General features: G+C 33.1%; 1 long non-coding RNA gene and 1 pseudogene across 1 annotated transcript; one reads left to right on the top strand and one right to left on the bottom strand.

Moving 5' to 3' along the window:
• Nucleotides 1–1166: 1166 nt before the first annotated feature.
• On the bottom strand, nt 1167–2307 carry LOC146897499 (uncharacterized; annotated as a pseudogene).
• A 4431-nt stretch (nt 2308–6738) lies between these two features.
• LOC146897498 (uncharacterized) lies at nt 6739–7800 on the top strand. The gene is made up of 2 exons (XR_015021784.1): nt 6739–7103; nt 7310–7800. It is a non-coding gene; the product is annotated as an uncharacterized LOC146897498 (long non-coding RNA).
• The last annotated feature ends 790 nt before the right edge of the window (nt 7801–8590 follow it).

Raw genomic sequence — 8590 nt, 5'->3', positions numbered from 1 at the left:
CAAGATTGTTATCTAGATGTTGATCTAACATTTCAATCAGAATCAACAATACTCGCAGTCTTAAACCACCAGAGTAAGTATGTTTTTTTGGACTTTTTTTTGACATCAACTTTATCATATTTTGATCCTTCTTCATATAAACACACTATAGAGAATTAATGTTGACAAGATACTAAGTAAGCCGGATTTTTTTCACTAAAGTGAAACCAGACATGTGATATTGTGCCTTGTCCTCCATTTTTTAAGTTGTCTGATAGTAAATTTTTGTTCAATATAAAGATCCATTCATATGGACCAATAGATTGCTTCTAGACTACGGGGATACCTTTAATTAAACATGTGTTATTCGGATTAGAATTAGAAGTACAATTCCAACAAAAATGTTTCTTTATTACTTAACACAAATATTCTTTGGATCTAAAAACACTCTCTTTAAAAGTTGAATATAATTGGATGAAATATAATTTTAAGAACCTATAATATTATGGATCTTGTAAGTTCAAATCTCTCTAATTTTATTTTAACATTCGTGAAAATTCGTGAAAAAATCTCTCGCGAGATATAGCATCACCCAAAATAGACTGTCTCAAAAAGAGTATCACTTTCAATTTTCACTATGGTTTGAGTTGATTTTTTTATTCAATTGTACCATTTAAGCCACTAGAGTAAGATCCATCAATGTTCACTTTGACATACCCTTTGGGATGTTTTTTTCCAAGGCTTGATCATGAGGTTGCAGTCTTTCTTTGAAGCAAGAGGGTGAGCAATCACTTTCTCAAATCCATACACATTGATAACAGGGAAGTATCTAAAAGATCAGTGTTCATGTTCCAATCAAACCAAATATGCAACCAAAGAGAAGGAAAAAAACTTGCACAACTTGAATTATTTATCATAAATAAGGTCAATATCTCCTTTTATTTGCATCTTTGAACTGAATATATTCGGTTTCAAATTTTAGAGAGTTTTTGTCTAAGCTTCTAAACCAATAGATAAATATTTCGCTCTAATCCTTTTTTCAAAAATATGTGCATATATAATCAGCATAGTAGCATACAATACATTACAAAATATAATGCATAATGTACACTAAAGATTATCAAATCTATACATACACATCTAATAAAAATAAGTTGGACTTCTTTCTCTAATTACCACATTTCTACAAAACTATAAAAGAGTTAACATCCAACCAACAGTCCATCCTGAAAGGAAGCCAGCTCCAACAAGGCTCAATCCTAAAGAAAATGCAGCATCATATGTTGTTGATACATCACTTTTTAACTTGCCTAGTTTTTCTTGTTTGTGATTAACAAGTTTTCGATTTCTTGTCGTTGGTTTCTTACCTTCAAACGACATCCAAGGAAGAGTCTCGAGGAAGAAAGTAGAAATCGGTTTATGCTTTAGTCTTGATCTGAGTGTTCAGAGTTACCAAATGTAACAATGTACACCATTGCTTGTATGCAAAAAGTTGTGAAGTTTGTATAAAAAAGAGTGCAATCATGTGCTCCTTGTCGGCATAAGCCTGTTTTGCTAACTTCTCTGCTTCCCTTGCACGTGTTTGCGAATGACACAATGCTTCCATGAGTTTAGCTTTGCTTTGGTCTCCCTCGAAATCTTGTTCTATGTCACCCTCATTGATAGTGGCTGCATAACTGCAGGTCTGCAGCAAAATTGCAAGTCAAAGCATATCTTTAAGCAAATCAACTTGAAAATTAATTCTAGTCATGCCACAGTTCCAACCAAGGTAGTCAAAATCTAGATTTTAAGCAGAATTAGTATGGACCACAATAATCGTGAAATATGTAACCGTAACACGAATCTTAAGATTCTAGGGATTTTATAAAACTCGTATCTATACATATAAATTCATATATATTTTTATACATTAAAATTTCATTAGAATAAATTATATATTGAGTACCTTGAGGATTTGTCAAAAGAAAGGTGTGAAAGCCCTTTATAGAATGGAAGCTCTATCTTTCTATGCATCAACCCTGAATCCAATCTTACATTTTCCTGAACACTCAAATTGGAAAAGACACTGGATTTAGCTTCCAAATCAAAACATGCTGTTTTTATATCATCACATGGCTGTTCTCCTAGATACTTCTTTCGAGGAGGAGGAAGATCACAATTCTCAACATAATTGAGTGATTTCTGCATAACCAAGAAAGCTAATTCATTTCCATCTGTAGTTTTCCACCATGGTTGAGCATTGTCATCTTCAATCCAAGAATAATTTGAATCTAAGGAGAAATCCTTTGTTTGCTTGGACTCTACGCAGCCAACAGAATCAATATCCATTGTCTCGTGTTTAGTCACCGTATCCGAGCATGTTTTAGAATTTTTACTGTACTCCTCTAGCATTCATTCCATACATGTTTTCTTCATAATAGCAGCCTGGAATTCATAATGTAAATTACCAGTCGAATCATGATTCTCATCACCAAAGCAGTGTTGTTAATCGCGGATAGTGAGAATTTACAGTTTGTTCAAATTCCACTTCGCTACAGTTCTATAGAGCTACAATCGTCACTATACAACGATTCTGTGTGTTAAATAGCGTATCACTGAACAATAAGGACTTGCTCGAATTCCACTACGAAATAGCGCTGCTTTTGGACAACACTGCACTTAAGTGAGTCTCTTCAAATGGATTTAACTTTTCATGTGCTCAACCTTGGTAAACCTATGGTGAGGTTGCTAATTCAACCACCATCTTGTGTCATGCATTATATAGGAAATTGAAAATTTACTATTAAAATGTGTGACACTTACAGCATTATGAGCAGATTCATTAGTTGCAGTGGCAAATCCAAGATCATCCAATTTTGATGTTGCACATGAAGATTGGTGACAAGCGAATTTGGGCGCTCTTTTTGCGTTATCTTGAACAAAGCAATGACTAACATTTCTATGCAATACAGTCCTCACTTCTGTTGTTGCCATCAGTTACTTATTCTTTTTTTTTGGTTAAATATGTTTTTGGTCCCTATATTATGTCAACTTTTCGTTTTAGTCCCTCTAAAATTTTCCTTCAACTTTTAGTCCCTATAAAATTTTCAATCTTCACTTTTGGTCCCTCTTTTAAAGTAAACTCATATGTAGAATTCATATTATTTAATAAAATTTTCCAGAAAAATTCAAAATATTATAAGAATCACTCCAAAAAAAATTCAGAATTTTTTTAACAAAACATGAATTTAATATGAATTTTTATATGTTTTAAGGTTAAAAATTCATATTTAATTTGTGTTTTGTTAAAAAATTCTAATTTTTTTTATGAAATTTTTTTAGAATATTTTACACATTTCTGCACAATTTCATTAAAAAATACAAAAATTAAATTAAAAATAGGGACCAAAAGTAGTGATTGAAAATTTTATAGGAACTAAAAGTTGAAGGAAAATTTTAGAGGGACTAAAACAAAAAGTTGACATATTTATAGGGACCAAAAACATATTTAACCCTTTTTTTTTCCTTCATAATTTCTAATCTTTTCAAAACAAAAACGCCTTTAGTTATCAATCTAAATCAAATAACGAGATTTATGCATGTGTGAAGATGTTGGGTGTTTAGTGCTTAGGTACAAAAACTAGAACAGAATAATAATAAAACATTGAGATGAACTTGACAAGTACTACTACTCCTCATATCGGATTTATTACAATGCACGAGCATAGAACCGATGAGACATTAGGATCAAGGTTCAATAGCCTTAAACTGCTTAAATAACAAAACCACAGACAGGGTTGATTCACAGTTCAACCGCTTAAATTGTTAGTTTTGATGTCCAAACTAACAAATTCATTCTTCCACATGACATGAGCATGCTTTAGTTTATGAATGATGATTTTCACTATGGTTGTTCAAGGTTTAGTTACGCGAAAATGGAAATGCACTTGGACATGATAAAATTTAGATAAAAATATCACTTGACCTTGCTTTTATAAATGTCCTAATACACACCCGTTTTACAACTTCTCATAAGCCACACATGTATGTTTGGATTGACCGTGACTTGAAAGAATCACATGAGTCACCACAATTTCCAAAAAAAGCTATGCTTTGTAGCTTCAATGAAATCACAGTGCCACCGTGATTTTTCCGAACTTAGTGTCAATCCAAACATGCATGCATGCATGCATAACTTAAAACATGTTCAAGAACAAACAATTGTTTCACCTTTCATAAGTATTTTTCTAGTCTAGCATGAAAATCTCTTTGAAAAAGAATGGATAAAGTCCATTTCAAAAACATATATCAATTGTTGTTAATCATCAAACATAGGATGCATAAATATATTGCAAAGAAGAGAAAAAGTAGCCATCAATTTTGAAGAACAAAAAATCAATCAGCACCGAAATGAAAACACAAAGAATAGAACACAAGACAGAACAAGAAAAGTCATAAATTAGTAAAACATACAAACAACAATGGATAACTCACCAGAAAAGTGAAGCATTGAATGAAAAATGATACTTGAGAAGAAGTAACATAAGAAAAGAAGAAGAGGATGGTGGCAGTTAGAAATATTATAAGAGAGTTGTGTTTGTGAGTGTCATTGATGTTTGTTGATTGTTTTTGGGTTAAATATGTTTTTGGTCCCTACATTTTACTCCCTTTGAAGAATAGTCCCTACATTTCAATAAATGTTTTTAAAATCCCCACATTTTAACTCCGTTAGTAAAAATAGTCCTTGCTGTTAAATTGTTAACGAGAAGCAGACGTGGCAGTGGGAGTGGGCCCCAATTTATTATGATATAGCCAAAAATCAGATTTATTGAAATGATTAGTGTTAATGTGTAGTTAAATAAATTGATTAACAACAAAATACAATTAAAATAAGAATTTTTCAGCAGCTTTTTAAGAAAAACAACACAGCAACAATTTTATTTTAGAATCAAGAACAAGAATACAAGAACAACAATAATAACACAACAAAGCAACAAGAACAACACAACAACAAATTCGTCATCTTCTTCATATATTTCTCTCATGTTCATCTTGATAATCAACACAAGAACAACAGCACAACAGCAACAACACAACAACGATAACAACACATCAACAACAAGCATTCATAAAGCAACATCATCTTCATAGGTTGTTCATAAACCAAATCTGGGTTAACCAGATTCAACATCATCTTCATATCATAAAAAAAAAAATCAGAAATAAAAAATTTGGGTTAACCCATATTAATTATCATCATCATCGTTTTGTCTCCCTCACTTTCTCTCTTCTAGTACACTCGTTCCCTTCCTTCCTCCATGATTTCCCCCAAATATTCAGTACCAAATTGACAAAGCATGATATTCAAAATTTGATCTAGTAACAACAACCGTGATGCTCTTTATATGATTATGAATGAAATGAAACAAAAATAAACATTGATAAATGTTTGATTGTGGTGGTGTAGGGTTAATGAATTTGTCTTTGTTATTGTTGTTAGAAAGAACAAAGAGAGAAGAGAGGGAGGAAGTGAATAGAAGGATTAGAGAGAAGAGAGAAGAAAATGGTGAAAGTAGAGGAGGGAGGAAGAGAAGGGAAGGGTTTAGAAGAGAGAAGAGTAAGAGTTTTTGGGAAACGAGAGATCGCAAAAGAAGGAAGGAGGGGAAATTTGGATCCATGGGTCGGGTCTTATTTGACCCATTTTGTTAGCCCAACCCATTAAAAAGTTATAAAAAAAAAAATTGCCACGTCACCATTCCGTTTGGGGATTAGGTAGAAATTGACGGCAGAGACTATTTGTACTAACAGAGCAGAAATCTGAGGATTTTAAAAACATTTATTGAAATGTAAGGATTATTCTTCAAAGGGGGACAAAATGTAGGGACCAAAAACATATTTAACTATGTGCAAGAAAAAGAAAGGAATCTAAGAACAATCTTAGTCAAGACACGTGGCACATGATCAAGATTTCAACGGCAGATTGTTGGTCCACCTAATCTGAAATAACATACATGCAGTTGTGCTTGATAGCCCGTAGTTTTATTGTGGTTGCTTGCAGTTGATTGTCACAAATCACAATTACAAGAGTAATGATATTTTGACATCCATTTGATGACAACTTTGTTGACAACCTTGTTTTTATCACTTCTTATTGGTCAAAAACAATGGAGAGAGAAAAAAGAAGAGAGAAGATATCAACATCATGTGAGTATGAAAGAGAAAGTTGTCAAAAAGTTGTCAAAAAGTGGTTGTCAAAATATCATTTCTAATTGGTCAATAAGAAATTAATGGTGTATGTAAAGCTTAATTATATTTTTTTTGGTAACAGTAAAGCTTAATTATATGATTCACGTTTCATTTTTTGGTTGGTCACAACACGAAGAAAATATGAATATTCAAGGTTAGTTAGGTGAATCTATGAGCTATCTATAATGTATAAGCTACTACTTTTATCCTTTTTGACGGATACGAGAAAATTAAGAAAGTGAAACATGAAATTATGCAAAGGGTTTAGGGAATGAGGTAGGATATATAAATGGGGTGTTTGTTTTAAGGTTGTAAAAATTATTTTTAGAATATGGAGGTTACAAAGATGAGTTCATATGTTTATTATAAAATTAGGAAATTAATCTTCGGGTATAAATCATATATGGAGGTTACAAAGATGAGTTCATATGTTTATTATTAAATTAGGAAATTAATCTTCGGGTATAAATCATGGTGAACTAAATGGTATCCATGGAGTTCAGATCCTCTCCATTTGGAGAGTAAATGGTCATCTCCCTTTACTTTCATATCCAAGTGACATGTGGTTTAAATGAAAATCAATGGCTCAGATTTAATAATCAACTTAAATCATTTATTTTAAAAATTAAAAATCGAATTTTTTCAGATCATATCCTACCTCATCATCTTCGTAAAACGCTTTTACCTTCTTTTCTGGAAAACCCATTTCTCTTCTGTTTTTCTCTTCTTCTTCTTCTTCATGATATCGGCCATAAAACATGGTTCCTTTCGTCTGCACGAGACTCACCGGACGACGGAGGTCGCTCAAGTGTCTTGTCAATTCTTTGTCGTTGTCGTAAAATTCCACCACGGGGTTCTTGATGGTGTAGTGATTGTTAATCGCGACGGCAGAAGAACAGGTCGGTGGTAAGCGTAAAACTTCGATTTCGGTTTACAACTAGTGTGGGTCTCATTTTTCCATTGTTCTTACCTCTCTCGTTCATTCCCTCTTTCTATTTTACCTGTGTGGGTTATTGTTGTCATATAAAAGGGGACTGAGATAAATTTGAGTGAATTCAATTTGGATCAATTTTTCTCTATTTTGCCTAATGTATTGATGTAACAGGTGTTTAACAAGGTAGCTGATTAAGAAGCACACCTTTTAGTTAACTTGATGTAAGAAGACGGATTAAGGGATTAGAAGACTGATTCCAGCATAATTTGGAAGAAGACAAGAAAGGAGAAGACTACTATATACTATAGAAGAATTGGAGTTATAGATGTAGTGAATTGTAATCAAACATAGGACTATTGATTTGTGTTGTTCAAACATGTAGTGAATGTATTTTGTATTTTGTATTTTAATCTTGTTGAGCTTTTGGGGGCTGCTATTTGGTTTTCAAACAGCATCTGCTGTTTTTTTTGTGCTGATGTAGCCGAGCAGCTGCTGAGATGAAATAGCAAGTCCTTTGTTTTAGGGTACCTTAGAGAGTCTTTTGGATTCTTTGTTTGGGGTCCTTGTGGAGGTGTTTGTTTGTAATGTTGTATTTGGTTGCGGTGTTCCGTCTATATGCGGCACCTATTATTAATAAATTTTTCCGAATTCAATGTCCTGAATTGTGTTGCTGTGTTGTGGTGAATATATTTGTTAAGCAATTTTGCAATTGAACATAAAGCTAAACTCATTGTATCTGTTGATGTTGTGTGAATTCAAATATATTTGTTAAGCATAAGGCTAAACTAACTTGTGAACAAACCAAAAAACAGCCACATGAAGCAAAAAAGACTGTTGTAGCTGTTGGTTTTATATGACATACATACACAGCAGAAAAGCAGAAAATTGAAAACCGGATGAACAAACCAAGCATAATGGAAAATCAATGTCTTGAATTGTGTTGTAGCAAATATATTTGTTAAGGAATTTTGCAATTGAGTATAAGGCTAAACTCATTGTATATGTTTGTCACCCCCGGCACAAGGCATGTTAAACGGGAAGGTAAAGATTCAACAAACAGGACGAAACAGAAGCTGCAACAATAGCTTACAGCTGCTGTCATGCAGCCATCTGTCACTCCCGAACAACCAAAAACAAAGCCGAACAAGCCCCTAAAACCAAACCCAGCGAGGCACTAACAAACCAAGGAGGGAGCAGCCTACAGGGACATATCCCAGCTGCTGTACTAGCAGCCACCAGCACCAAAACTGACGCCAAAACAGTCCCAAAAATTGACAGACCAGCTGCGGAAAAAATTATATGACAAACATAATACACAGCAGAAAATTGATAGCAGAAAATGCAATTATATAACATACATACACAACAGAAATTTGACAGCAGAAATAACAACATAAAACTAAAATAACTCATCTGAAATGCTTTAAAATAACAGATGTTTCACATCAGCAA

The sequence above is a fragment of the Medicago sativa genome, chromosome 8, assembly GCF_051527215.1.
Source record: "Medicago sativa cultivar Bolivia chromosome 8, Bolivia_mono, whole genome shotgun sequence".
Classification (NCBI taxonomy): Eukaryota; Viridiplantae; Streptophyta; class Magnoliopsida; order Fabales; family Fabaceae; genus Medicago; species Medicago sativa.
Note: the sequence above shows the minus strand (reverse complement) of the source record. Positions and strands in the feature narration are given on the sequence as shown.